Source organism: Littorina saxatilis, linkage group LG9 (genome assembly GCF_037325665.1).
Source record: "Littorina saxatilis isolate snail1 linkage group LG9, US_GU_Lsax_2.0, whole genome shotgun sequence".
NCBI classification, from domain to species: domain Eukaryota; kingdom Metazoa; phylum Mollusca; class Gastropoda; order Littorinimorpha; family Littorinidae; genus Littorina; species Littorina saxatilis.
In genome coordinates, this window is record NC_090253.1 from 5210284 (window position 1) to 5225742 (window position 15459).

The following is a 15459-nucleotide window of genomic DNA, read 5'->3' on the forward strand; positions in this document are numbered from 1 at the left end:
GGAATGTGACCAAGTGGAGGGATGGTCATGAACCAGGTAATAGCCAGGCCAGTGGGTGTTGATTGTAGGAATGTGACCAAGTGGAGGGATGGTCATGAACCAGGTAAAAGCCGGGCCAGTGGGTGTTGAATGTTGGAATGTGACCAAGTGGAGGGATGGTCATGAACCAGGTAAAAGCCAGGCCAGTGGGTGTTGATTGTTGGAATGTGACCAAGTGGAGGGATGGTCATGAACCAGGTAAAAGCCGGGCCAGTGGGTGTTGAATGTTGGAATGTGACCAAGTGGAGGGATGGTCATGAACCATGTAAAAGCCAGGCCAGTGGGTGTTGATTGTTGGAATGTGACCAAGTGGAGGGATGGTCATGAACCAGGTAAAAGCCAGGCCAGTGGGTGTTGATTGTTGGAATGTGACCAAGTGGAGGGATGGTCATGAACCAGGTAAAGCCAGGCCTGTGGGTGTTGATTGTTGGAATGTGACCAAGTGGAGGGATGGTCATGAACCATGTAAAAGCCAGGCCAGTGGGTGTTGATTGTTGGAATGTGACCAAGTGGAGGGATGGTCATGAACCAGGTAAAAGCCAGGCCAGTGGGTGTTGATTGTTGGAATGTGACCAAGTGGAGGGATGGTCATGAACCAGGTAAAGCCAGGCCAGTGGGTGTTGAATGTTGGAATGTGACCAAGTGGAGGGATGGTCATGAACCATGTAAAAGCCGGGCCAGTGGGTGTTGATTGTTGGAATGTGACCAAGTGGAGGGATGGTCATGAACCAGGTAAAAGCCAGGCCAGTGGGTGTTGATTGTTGGAATGTGACCAAGTGGAGGGATGGTCATGAACCAGGTAAAAGCCGGGCCAGTGGGTGTTGATTGTTGGAATGTGACCAAGTGGAGGGATGGTCATGAACCAGGTAAAAGCCGGGCCAGTGGGTGTTGATTGTTGGAATGTGACCAAGTGGAGGGATGGTCATGAACCAGGTAAAAGCCGGGCCAGTGGGTGTTGATTGTTGGAATGTGACCAAGTGGAGGGATGGTCATGAACCATGTAAAAGCCGGGCCAGTGGGTGTTGATTGTTGGAATGTGACCAAGTGGAGGGATGGTCATGAACCAGGTAAAAGCCAGGCCAGTGGGTGTTGATTGTTGGAATGTGACCAAGTGGAGGGATGGTCATGAACCATGTAAAAGCCGGGCCAGTGGGTGTTGATTGTTGGAATGTGACCAAGTGGAGGGATGGTCATGAACCAGGTAAAAGCCGGGGCCAGTGGGTGTTGATTGTTGGAATGTGACCAAGTGGAGGGATGGTCATGAACCATGTAAAAGCCGGGCCAGTGGGTGTTGATTGTTGGAATGTGACCAAGTGGAGGGATGGTCATGAACCACGTAAAGCCAGGCCAGTGGGTGTTGATTGTTGGAATGTGACCAAGTGGAGGGATGGTCATGAACCACGTAAAGCCAGGCCAGTGGGTGTTGATTGTTGGAATGTGACCAAGTGGAGGGATGGTCATGAACCAGGTAAAAGCCAGGCCATGTGGGTGTTGATTGTTGGAATGTGACCAAGTGGAGGGATGGTCATGAACCATGTAAAAGCCAGGCCAGTGGGTGTTGATTGTTGGAATGTGACCAAGTGGAGGGATGGTCATGAACCAGGTAAAAGCCGGGCCAGTGGGTGTTGATTGTTGGAATGTGACCAAGTGGAGGGACATCATGAACCAGGTAAAAGCCAGGCCAGTGGGTGTTGATTGTTGGAATGTGACCAAGTGGAGGGATGGTCATGAACCACGTAAAGCCAGGCCAGTGGGTGTTGATTGTTGGAATGTGACCAAGTGGAGGGATGGTCATGAACCAGGTAAAAGCCGGGCCAGTGGGTGTTGATTGTTGGAATGTGACCAAGTGGAGGGATGGTCATGAACCAGGTAAAAGCCGGGCCAGTGGGTGTTGAATGTTGGAATGTGACCAAGTGGAGGGATGGTCATGAACCAGGTAAAAGCCGGGCCTGTGGGTGTTGAATGTTGGAATGTGACCAAGTGGAGGGATGGTCATGAACCAGGTAAAAGCCAGGCCAGTGGGTGTTGATTGTTGGAATGTGACCAAGTGGAGGGATGGTCATGAACCACGTAAAGCCAGGCCAGTGGGTGTTGATTGTTGGAATGTGACCAAGTGGAGGGATGGTCATGAACCACGTAAAGCCGGGCCAGTGTGTGTTGATTGTTGGAATGTGACCAAGTGGAGGGATGGTCATGAACCAGGTAAAAGCCAGGCCATTGGGTGTTGATTGTTGGAATGTGACCAAGTGGAGGGATGGTCACGAACCATGTAAAAGCCGGTCCAGTGGGTGTTGATTGTTGGAATGTGACCAAGTGGAGGGATGGTCATGAACCATGTAAAGCCAGGCCAGTGGGTGTTGATTGTTGGAATGTGACCAAGTGGAGGGATGGTCATGAACCACGTAAAAGCCGGGCCAGTGGGTGTTGATTGTTGGAATGTGACCAAGTGGAGGGATGGTCATGAACCAGGTAAAAGCCGGGCCAGTGGGTGTTGATTGTTGGAATGTGACCAAGTGGAGGGATGGTCATGAACCAGGTAAAAGCCGGGCCAGTGGGTGTTGATTGTTGGAATGTGACCAAGTGGAGGGATGGTCATGAACCAGGTAAAAGCCAGGCCAGTGGGTGTTGAATGTTGGAATGTGACCAAGTGGAGGGATGGTCATGAACCAGGTAAAAGCCGGGCCAGTGGTGTTGAATGTTGGAATGTGACCAAGTGGAGGGATATCATGAACCAGGTAAAAGCCGGGCCAGTGGGTGTTGATTTGGAATGTGACCAAGTGGAGGGATATCATGAACCACGTAAAGCCAGGCCAGTGGGTGTTGATTGTTGGAATGTGACCAAGTGGAGGGATGGTCATGAACCAGGTAAAAGCCGGGCCAGTGGGTGTTGATTGTTGGAATGTGACCAAGTGGAGGGATGGTAATGAACCAGGTAAAAGCCGGGCCAGTGGGTGTTGATTGTTGGAATGTGACCAAGTGGAGGGATGGTCATGAACCAGGTAAAAGCCAGGCCAGTGGGTGTTGATTGTTGGAATGTGACCAAGTGGAGGGATGGTCATGAACCGCGTAAAAGCCGGGCCAGTGGGTGTTGATTGTTGGAATGTGACCAAGTGGAGGGATGGTCATGAACCACGTAAAGGCCAGGCCAGTGGGTGTTGAATGTTGGAATGTGACCAAGTGGAGGGATGGTCATGAACCACGTAAAAGCCGGGCCAGTGGGTGTTGATTGTTGGAATGTGACCAAGTGGAGGGATATCATGAACCAGGTAAAAGCCAGGCCAGTGGGTGTTGATTGTTGGAATGTGACCAAGTGGAGGGATGGTCATGAACCAGGTAAAAGCCGGGCCAGTGGGTGTTGATTGTTGGAATGTGACCAAGTGGAGGGATATCATGAACCAGGTAAAAGCCAGGCCAGTGGGTGTTGATTGTTGGAATGTGACCAAGTGGAGGGATATCATGAACCAGGTAAAAGCCAGGCCAGTGGGTGTTGAATGTTGGAATGTGACCAAGTGGAGGGATGGTCATGAACCACGTAAAGCCAGGCCAGTGGGTGTTGATTGTTGGAATGTGACCAAGTGGAGGGATGGTCATGAACCACGTAAAAGCCGGGCCAGTGGGTGTTGATTGTTGGAATGTGACCAAGTGGAGGGATGGTCATGAACCACGTAAAAGCCGGGCCAGTGGGTGTTGATTGTTGGAATGTGACCAAGTGGAGGGATGGTCATGAACCGCGTAAAAGCCGGGCCAGTGGGTGTTGATTGTTGGAATGTGACCAAGTGGAGGGATGGTCATGAACCACGTAAAGGCCAGGCCAGTGGGTGTTGAATGTTGGAATGTGACCAAGTGGAGGGATGGTCATGAACCACGTAAAAGCCGGGCCAGTGGGTGTTGATTGTTGGAATGTGACCAAGTGGAGGGATGGTCATGAACCACGTAAAAGCCGGGCCAGTGGGTGTTGATTGTTGGAATGTGACCAAGTGGAGGGATGGTCATGAACCGCGTAAAAGCCGGGCCAGTGGGTGTTGATTGTTGGAATGTGACCAAGTGGAGGGATATCATGAACCAGGTAAAAGCCAGGCCAGTGGGTGTTGATTGTTGGAATGTGACCAAGTGGAGGGATGGTCATGAACCAGGTAAAAGCCGGGCCAGTGGGTGTTGATTGTTGGAATGTGACCAAGTGGAGGGATATCATGAACCAGGTAAAAGCCAGGCCAGTGGGTGTTGATTGTTGGAATGTGACCAAGTGGAGGGATATCATGAACCAGGTAAAAGCCAGGCCAGTGGGTGTTGAATGTTGGAATGTGACCAAGTGGAGGGATGGTCATGAACCACGTAAAGCCAGGCCAGTGGGTGTTGATTGTTGGAATGTGACCAAGTGGAGGGATGGTCATGAACCACGTAAAAGCCGGGCCAGTGGGTGTTGATTGTTGGAATGTGACCAAGTGGAGGGATATCATGAACCACGTAAAGCCGGGCCAGTGGGTGTTGATTGTTGGAATGTGACCAAGTGGAGGGATGGTCATGAACCACATAAAGCCAGGCCAGTGGGTGTTGAATGTTGGAATGTGACCAAGTGGAGGGATGGTCATGAACCACGTAAAGCCAGGCCAGTGGGTGTTGATTGTTGGAATGTGACCAAGTGGAGGGATGGTCATGAACAACGTAATAGCCAGGCCGGTGTTGATTGTTGGAATGTGACCAAGTGGAGGGATGGTCATGAACAACGTAATAGCCAGGCCGGTGTTGATTGTTGGAATGTGACCAAGTGGAGGGATGGTCATGAACCATGTAAAAGCCGGGCCAGTGGGTGTGGAATGTGACCAAGTGGAGGGATGGTCATGAACCATGTAAAAGCCGGGCCAGTGGGTGTTGAATGTTGGAATGTGACCAAGTGGAGGGATGGTCATGAACAACGTAATAGCCAGGCCAGTGGGTGTTGATTGTTGGAATGTGACCAAGTGGAGGGATGGTCATGAACCAGGTAAAAGCCGAGCCAGTGGGTGTTGATTGTTGGAATGTGACCAAGTGGAGGGATGGTCATGAACCACGTAAAGCCAGGCCAGTGGGTGTTGATTGTTGGAATGTGACCAAGTGGAGGGATATCATGAACCAGGTAAAAGCCGGGCCAGTGGGTGTTGATTGTTGGAATGTGACCAAGTGGAGGGATGGTCATGAACCACGTAAAGCCAGGCCAGTGGGTGTTGATTGTTGGAATGTGACCAAGTGGAGGGATGGTCATGAACCAGGTAAAAGCCGAGCCAGTGGGTGTTGATTGTTGGAATGTGACCAAGTGGAGGGATGGTCATGAACCACGTAAAGCCAGGCCAGTGGGTGTTGATTGTTGGAATGTGACCAAGTGGAGGGATGGTCATGAACCAGGTAAAAGCCGGGCCAGTGGGTGTTGAATGTTGGAATGTGACCAAGTGGAGGGATGGTCATGAACCACGTAAAAGCCGGGCCAGTGGGTGTTGAATGTTGGAATGTGACCAAGTGGAGGGATATCATGAACCAGGTAAAAGCCAGGCCAGTGGGTGTTGATTGTTGGAATGTGACCAAGTGGAGGGATATCATGAACCACGTAAAAGCCGGGCCAGTGGGTGTTGATTGTTGGAATGTGACCAAGTGGAGGGATGATCATGAACCACGTAAAAGCCGGGCCAGTGGGTGTTGATTGTTGGAATGTGACCAAGTGGAGGGATGGTCATGAACCAGGTAAAAGCCAGGCCAGTGGGTGTTGATTGTTGGAATGTGACCAAGTGGAGGGATGGTCATGAACCGCGTAAAAGCCGGGCCAGTGGGTGTTGATTGTTGGAATGTGACCAAGTGGAGGGATGGTCATGAACCAGGTAAAAGCCAGGCCAGTGGGTGTTGATTGTTGGAATGTGACCAAGTGGAGGGATATCATGAACCACGTAAAAGACGGGCCAGTGGGTGTTGATTGTTGGAATGTGACCAAGTGGAGGGATGATCATGAACCACGTAAAAGCCGGGCCAGTGGGTGTTGATTGTTGGAATGTGACCAAGTGGAGGGATGGTCATGAACCAGGTAAAAGCCAGGCCAGGGGGTGTTGATTGTTGGAATGTGACAAAGTGGAGGGATGGTCATGAACCGCGTAAAAGCCGGGCCAGTGGGTGTTGATTGTTGGAATGTGACCAAGTGGAGGGATGGTCATGAACCAGGTAAAAGCCAGGCCAGTGGGTGTTGATTGTTGGAATGTGACCAAGTGGAGGGATGGTCATGAACCAGGTAAAGCCAGGCCTGTGGGTGTTGATTGTTGGAATGTGACCAAGTGGAGGGATGGTCATGAACCACGTAAAAGCCGGGCCAGTGGGTGTTGATTGTTGGAATGTGACCAAGTGGAGGGATGGTCATGAACCAGGTAAAAGCCAGGCCAGTGGGTGTTGAATGTTGGAATGTGACCAAGTGGAGGGATGGTCATGAACCAGGTAAAGCCAGGCCAGTGGGTGTTGATTGTTGGAATGTGACCAAGTAGAGGGATGGTCATGAACCACGTAAAGCCAGGCCAGTGGGTGTTGAATGTTGGAATGTGACCAAGTGGAGGGATGGTCATGAACCAGGTAAAGCCAGGCCAGTGGGTGTTGATTGTTGGAATGTGACCAAGTAGAGGGATGGTCATGAACCACGTAAAGCCAGGCCAGTGGGTGTTGATTGTTGGAATGTGACCAAGTAGAGGGATGGTCATGAACCACGTAAAGCCAGGCCAGTGGGTGTTGATTGTTGGAATGTGACCAAGTGGAGGGATGGTCATGAACCAGGTAAAGCCAGGCCAGTGGGTGTTGATTGTTGGAATGTGACCAAGTAGAGGGATGGTCATGAACCACGTAAAGCCAGGCCAGTGGGTGTTGATTGTTGGAATGTGACCAAGTGGAGGGATGGTCATGAACCACGTAAAGCCGTGCCAGTGTGTGTTGATTGTTGGAATGTGACCAAGTGGAGGGATGGTCATGAACCACGTAAAAGCCGGGCCAGTGGGTGTTGATTGTTGGAATGTGACCAAGTGGAGGGATGGTCATGAACCAGGTAAAAGCCGGGCCAGTGGGTGTTGATTGTTGGAATGTGACCAAGTGGAGGGATGGTCATGAACCATGTAAAGCCGGGCCAGTGGGTGTTGAATGTTGGAATGTGACCAAGTGGAGGGATGGTCATGAACCACGTAAAGCCGGGCCAGTGGGTGTTGAATGTTGGAATGTGACCAAGTGGAGGGATGGTCATGAACCACGTAAAGCCGGGCCAGTGGGTGTTGAATGTTGGAATGTGACCAAGTGGAGGGATGGTCATGAACCATGTAAAGCCGGGCCAGTGGGTGTTGAATGTTGGAATGTGACCAAGTGGAGGGATGGTCATGAACCACGTAAAGCCGGGCCAGTGTGTGTTGATTGTTGGAATGTGACCAAGTGGAGGGATGGTCATGAACCAGGTAAAAGCCGGGCCAGTGGGTGTTGATTGTTGGAATGTGACCAAGTGGAGGGATGGTCATGAACCAGGTAAAAGCCGGGCCAGTGGGTGTTGATTGTTGGAATGTGACCAAGTGGAGGGACATCATGAACCAGGTAAAAGCCGGGCCAGTGGGTGTTGATTGTTGGAATGTGACCAAGTGGAGGGACATCATGAACCAGGTAAAAGCCGGGCCAGTGGGTGTTGATTGTTGGAATGTGACCAAGTGGAGGGATGGTCATGAACCAGGTAAAAGCCGGGCCAGTGGGTGTTGAATGTTGGAATGTGACCAAGTGGAGGGATGGTCATGAACCACGTAAAGCCGGGCCAGTGGGTGTTGATTGTTGGAATGTGACCAAGTGGAGGGATGGTCATGAACCACGTAAAAGCCGGGCCAGTGGGTGTTGAATGTTGGAATGTGACCAAGTGGAGGGATGGTCATGAACCACGTAAAGCCGGGCCAGTGTGTGTTGATTGTTGGAATGTGACCAAGTGGAGGGATGGTCATGAACCAGGTAAAAGCCAGGCCAGTGGGTGTTGATTGTTGGAATGTGACCAAGTGGAGGGATGGTCATGAACCAGGTAAAAGCCGGGCCAGTGGGTGTTGATTGTTGGAATGTGACCAAGTGGAGGGATGGTCATGAACCATGTAAAAGCCGGGCCAGTGGGTGTTGAATGTTGGAATGTGACCAAGTGGAGGGATGGTCATGAACCACGTAAAGCCGGGCCAGTGGGTGTTGATTGTTGGAATGTGACCAAGTGGAGGGATATCATGAACCAGGTAAAAGCCAGGCCAGTGGGTGTTGATTGTTGGAATGTGACCAAGTGGAGGGATGGTCATGAACCACGTAAAGCCAGGCCAGTGGGTGTTGATTGTTGGAATGTGACCAAGTGGAGGGATATCATGAACCAGGTAAAAGCCAGGCCAGTGGGTGTTGAATGTTGGAATGTGACCAAGTGGAGGGATGGTCATGAACCACGTAAAGCCAGGCCAGTGGGTGTTGATTGTTGGAATGTGACCAAGTGGAGGGATGGTCATGAACCAGGTAAAAGCCGAGCCAGTGGGTGTTGATTGTTGGAATGTGACCAAGTGGAGGGATGGTCATGAACCACGTAAAGCCAGGCCAGTGGGTGTTGATTGTTGGAATGTGACCAAGTGGAGGGATATCATGAACCAGGTAAAAGCCAGGCCAGTGGGTGTTGAATGTTGGAATGTGACCAAGTGGAGGGATGGTCATGAACCACGTAAAGCCAGGCCAGTGGGTGTTGATTGTTGGAATGTGACCAAGTGGAGGGATGGTCATGAACCACGTAAAAGCCGAGCCAGTGGGTGTTGATTGTTGGAATGTGACCAAGTGGAGGGATGGTCATGAACCACGTAAAGCCAGGCCAGTGGGTGTTGATTGTTGGAATGTGACCAAGTGGAGGGACATCATGAACCAGGTAAAAGCCGGGCCAGTGGGTGTTGATTGTTGGAATGTGACCAAGTGGAGGGACATCATGAACCACGTAAAAGCCGGGCCAGTGGGTGTTGATTGTTGGAATGTGACCAAGTGGAGGGATGGTCATGAACCACGTAAAGCCAGGCCAGTGGGTGTTGATTGTTGGAATGTGACCAAGTGGAGGGATGGTCATGAACCACGTAAAGCCAGGCCAGTGGGTGTTGATTGTTGGAATGTGACCAAGTGGAGGGATGGTCATGAACCACGTAAAAGCCGGGCCAGTGGGTGTTGATTGTTGGAATGTGACCAAGTGGAGGGATATCATGAACCACGTAAAGCCGGGCCAGATCTGAGATGTTGAGCTGAACTGTTTTCACGGGAAAGAGTGTCTTTAAGAGGACGTCAACCACTAATAATCTGTCTCAAATTTCGGACAGAGGCACAGAGTTTGGTAGAATATCGAGATCTCTCACATCAGGAACTCCTCAACGCACTCTCCTCGTGTAAACAGCTCGAATCATCATCTCAGATTTTTTCCAGGCTTTTACATTTGATAAGACCATCCTTTTGAATGGACACACACCAAAAACCAACACCGGTATAGAGGGAAACGTCTTTGACGAATTGATTTAAAAAGACATTAGTATTTTTTTTTTACAAATTAATTTAATTACAAAAATTGCTTACTCTTGTTGCACACGTGTGTATGCATTTTAGAGCGCTTACGTCTCTTTGCTGCTCGGGCACACACGATTGTTTACAAGCGAAGAAAGCGAGCTTGAATCCCCCTTGGTCTAAGCATTGTCACACCCATTTCTATCGTTGGAGCGAAACAGCCTTGGCAGTTCCAGCTGAAGTCTTTGAAAGACGTTCATGACGTCAGACAGCACGATCAGCACCACAGGAATCACTGATAGGATGACTCCAGCGGCCCCGATGGCTCTAGTGGTAGGACGATCGTCGGTGACGCTGATGCGACGTCGAACGCTGGCGGACACGCTTCGCTTGGCAAGAATGAGGTCTGGGTCTACCGGGACCGGTTGGGTGACGGTTGTATGGTTGGCGTTCTGCACGCAGCGGCAAGCTTTTTGCTGCCTGGACGGTTTCGGGGCAATAGAGGGAGAGAAGGAAGAAGACAACGCCGTAGGCGAAAAGGAGGAAGTGGATGGGCGGGAAGAGGATGAGGGGGTAGAGGAGAAGGAGGGGGTAGAAGAGGACAATGAGGATGAGGAAGAGGAGGAAGAAGAAGAAGCAGGGGAAGGGTGGGAAGAGGATGAGGGGGGGAAAGAGGGAGAGGACAAGGAGGTATAGGAGGAGGAAGAGGAGGGGGCTGTGGACGGGAGTGAATCTTCAGTGATGATGGACTCTTTGTTGAAGTAGGGTGTTGTTGTCGTTTCTTGTCCGGTTGTGTCGCTTTCTGTGTTGTCTGACGATACATCTTCGTTGTTCTTGTCAGACAGCGATCGTGTTGTGACACTTCCCGTGATGTCTGAAGACGTCATATCACGAGATTGTGTAGTGGTTTGCAATTCTGTTGCCTTAGTTCCCGTGATATGTGAAACCGGAACATCATCAATGTCGGAGAGTGTTCTGATGATTTCTGTTTCAGTTGTCTCAGTTTCTGTGCTGTCTGAAGCCGAAACATCACGGATCGTGCGAGATGTTGTCGCAACATCCTGCAATCCTGTTGACTTGTGTTCAGAGCTGTCTGACAAAGACGGAGAATCGTGAACGTCTGTAGATGTTGCAGTAGTCCCATATCCTGTATCGTTACTTTCTACAGAAGCCGTAGCAAGGGTAGCGTCATTATTACCATCAGAGAATGTCGATTTCGTTTGTGCGCGAGTTGAAGCGTCTGTAGTATCGCCAGCATTCGCGCCATTGCCTGTTGTACTGAAAGCTGGTGCCCAAGTTGTCGTTGGTTGTGCTTCGTCATGTTGTGTGACGTCGAAAGCAGGCGCGTCATTTTCTGCAGACGTGGTGGTTTGCTGTGCTGAGTAATTGTGCGTGACGTTGAAATCAGATCCCTTATACCCTTCAGAAATTGTGTTTTGATGCGTTGCGTCATTTTCTATTGGTGCGTCAGGATGGAAATCCCTTGGACCAGTCGCAGTCGTATGAATACCACCCTCTCCCTCGGGAGGCGAGCTTTTATTCACGCGTGCACTCTGACTTGTTGTTTCATCATGCTTTCTGTTTGTCGTGGGGTAGTTGCTTGCATTCCCATTGGGATAGCTGCTTGTGTTTGTCGTGGGGTAGTTGCTTGCATTCCCATTGGGATAGCTGCTTGTGTTTGTCGTGGGGTAGTTGCTTGCATTCCCATTAGGATAGCTGCTTGTGTTTGTCGTGGGGTAGTTGCTTGCATTCCCATTCGGATAGCTGCTTGTGTTTGTCGTGGGGTAGTTGCTTGTATTCCCATTGGGATAGCTACTTGTGTTTGTCGTGGGGTAGTTGCTTGCATTCCCATTGGGATAGCTGCTTGTGTTTGTCGTGGGGTAGTTGCTTGCATTCCCATTGGGATAGCTGCTTGTGTTTGTCGTGGGGTAGTTGCTTGTATTCCCATTGGGATAGCTGCTTGTGTTTGTCGTGGGGTAGTTGCTTGCATTCCCATTGGGATAGCTGCTTGTGATTGTCGTGGGGTAGTTGCTTGCATTCCCATTGGGATAGCTGCTTGTGTTTGTCGGGGGGTAGTTGCTTGTATTCCCATTGGGATAGCTGCTTGTGTTTGTCGTGGGGTAGTTGCTTGCATTCCCATTGGGATAGCTGCTTGTGTTTGTCGTGGGGTAGTTGCTTGTATTCCCATTGGGATAGCTGCTTGTGTTTGTCGTGGGGTAGTTGCTTGTATTCCCATTCGGATAGCTGCTTGTGTTTGTCGTGGGGTAGTTGCTTGTATTCCCATTGGGATAGCTGCTTGTGTTTGTCGTGGGGTAGTTGCTTGCATTCCCATTCGGATAGCTGCTTGTGTTACCTGACATGGTTGTGCCGCTCAGGCCTGAAAAAACAAACGCTGACATTTTCTGAGTTGTCGTCCCCGCGTTGTCAATGTTTGTGTTGGTCGTGGAGTATTTGTTTGAATCCCGAACGCTGAAGACCTTAGACGTAGTGCTTCGTGAAGGGATGGATGTTGTTGGGCTCACTGTCGCGTCTTGACAATAGCTGTCAGGCAGCGGCGCATCTAAAAAAGACAATTACGTTTAAAAAGGATAACTTTGACTGTCAAAATCTCGTCGCAGCCGTCGCTTTCACTTAACCATTCTCTCATCCTTCATTGTCTTCGTCATCGTCGTCGTCATCGTCGTCATCGTCGTCGTCATCATCATCATCATCATCATCATCATCATCATCATCATCATCATCATCATCATCATCATCATCATCATCATCGTCGTTGTTGCTGGTGTTGTTGTTGTTGTTGTTGGTGTTGTTGTTGTTGTTGTTGTTGTTCTTCTTCTTCTTCTTCTTCTTCTGTCTTTCTTTTCCTTAACCTTTGGCCTAAATGGTCCGCTGGACCCATTAAGCAACAGTTAACTAACTAACTAACTAACTAACTTTCCTTAACCTACATACGTGGGAGAGACCATCCATAAAATAAAAATATCATTTACTTCCCAAGTGTGTGTATTATGTACATGAGGTCGTGTCAAACTAGTCTGGCAGGGACCTTATTTTCCACTGCTCATGATGACAAATTCACCGAGACAAACGTTATCATGGAAACACTTTTGCGCTCGCTGTTTCCCCATCTCGCTTATTCTTTCTAGAGTGACGTATGTTTGCTTTGACGTCAACTATTTCACGAAGCTTTGGAAGGTGCGTCATCAATTTGGACGCGTCAACTCCGGGGCGTTTGAGTCTAAAAGAGAAAATCTATACTGACCAAAAGCTGCCTGGAAGGGCACGCTCCTTCCAGCTACCATGACGGAAGCCACAGCCATGGCGTCAGTGTAAGTTGTCTGCATGAAGATGCTGGTCCCAAGGACGCGTCCGGATCCGACAACTACTTCGTACTTCCCCCATTTCACCCAGTACCACTCGAAGGCGTCAAACAAGGAACGTCTGTGTCTGGAGAGTAATTTGCTCGTACAGTTCGAAGTTCCCGCCAGGCAATGTCCGATCTCCGAGTAGTTGTCGTTGATTCCTGCTATGACTATCTAAAACCAGATAAAGATCAGTCGATTAGTCAATCAATCAATCGATTAGTCAATCAATCGATCAATAAATCGATCGATCGATCGATCAATCAACCAATCAAGCAAGCAAACAAGTAAGCGAGCAATCTATCTATCTATCTATCTCTATATCTATCTATCTATCTATCTATCTATATATCTATCTATCTATCTATCTATCTATCTATATATATATCTGTCTATCTATTATCTATCTATCTATCAATCCAGGTTTAAATTAATTGTTGGCGCCATGAAAAGTGTTTGTTAACAAGTCTAAATCAATCGATCAACTTTCCTTCTTTCTTTCTTTCTTTCTTCCTTTCTTTCTATCTATCTTCGTTTTGATCGTTTTAGTTCGTTTGTTCATTTTTGTGTGGTTTTGTTTTTCTTTCTTGCTTTTCTTCTTCGTTTCTTTCTTTCTTTACGTTCATATTTGTTTGAGATAAACGAAAAAGGTTCCAATGGGATGATCAAACATCTCCAACGTTTCAATAATGAGTAGAGTTGACTTCAAACATTCGACATTCTTTTGGTTTAACCTTTTTCAAATAATCTTTTTGTTCCATGTTGTTTTTGATCTGGCAAAGATAATTAAACTAACAAACTTTTCCTTTTGAATTGAAGATCCTTGTCATCATCGTACCCTCGACTCAGAAATACAGTTTTTGATCCTTTGTGATGTCCGTTCTCAACCATTTTCTTACTTTCTTTTCGGACAGAGTGACGCCTTTGTCTTTCCATTTCTGGTGTGAATTTTCAAAAACTTTCTGGTGGCAGTAAAGGCAAAGATCAAAACGCTCTTTATTGGTTGTTGTCTTTCATTTGACGAATAAGGTTAATAGGGGGTATAGTATCAAAAGAACAAGAGCAAAAGGAAGAAAATCGCAATTTCAACCATCGTGAGTAAATAAGTTTATAGTTGAATTTCGTTTAAGTTCCTGACGAAGTTAATATCATATGCTTGTGTAAACAGGTGCTATGGAAATAAAAGACACAAAGAAAGATAGTGAGTGAAAGAAGAAAAATTATAATCCCAGAAAAAAACACCCAGAGCGTTAGTATGAAAAGGAGAGAAAGAAATGACAAACAAAGAGAGATAGCCCAAAAGAAAGAAAAATCAACTTCCGCAATGAAATCAAAATTTAATATCATGGAAGCTTATTCTAATAAAGTATATTTTATTTCAATTAGGCGCTTGGTGACGTACGTTTTCGTACACACCTTTTATCAAAGAGGAAAAATGAAATATGAAAGCAATTACTGAACGGGGAGAGATGTAATTACAGTTCACAATACCCAAAACGCACATGCTCTTTCTGTGCTTTTAACAAGGTGCTCTCCTTCTTACCAAAGAAAAACAACAACGACAAAACAACAACAACAACAACAACAACACAACACAACAACAACAACAACAACAACAACAACAACAACACATTTTCATTTTGATGTCAAATTTAACATTGGCCCGAATTTGATGTAATTTTCATGTGAAATAAATAAGAGATCTTGAAACGATTTAGAGGATATGGATTTGGAAGACGTATATACAAGCAATGCGATTTAAAAGTACAAAATGGCCGACGCCGTATGCACACAAAGTATAAGCATCCGCTTTTTTGGATTTCTGGCTCGCACTACATTAAAGAAAAACAAGTCGCGTAAGGCGAAAATACAACATTTAGTCAAGTAGCTGTCGAACTCACAGAATGAAACGGAACGCAATGCAATTTTTCAGCAAGACCGTATACTCGTAGCATCGTCAGTCCACCGCTCATGGCAAAGGCAGTGAAATTGACAAGAAGAGCGGTTTAGTAGTTGCGCTGAGAAGGTTAGCACGCTTTTCTGTACCTCTCTTCGTTTTAACTTCCTGAGCGTGTTTTTAATCCAAACATATCATATCTATATGTTTTTGGAATCAGGAACCGACAAGGAATAAGATGAAAGTGTTTTAAATTGATTTCGACAATTTAATTTTGATAATAATTTTTATATTTTTAATTTTCAGAGCTTGTTTTTAATCTAAATATAACATATTTATATGTTTTTGGAATCAGAAAATGATGGAAAATAAGATGATCGTAAATTTGAATCGTTTTATAAAAAAAATATTTTTTTTACAATTTTCCGATTTTTAATGACCAAAGTCATTAATAAATTGTTAAGCCACCAAGCTGAAATGCATTAATGAAGTCCGGGCTTCGTCGAAGACTACTTGACGAAAATTTCAACCAATTTGGTTGAAAAAATAAGAGCGTGACAGTGCCGCCTCAACTTTCACGAAAAGCCGGATATGACGTCATCAAAGACATTTATCAAAAAAACGAAAAAAAATTTCGGGGATATCAAT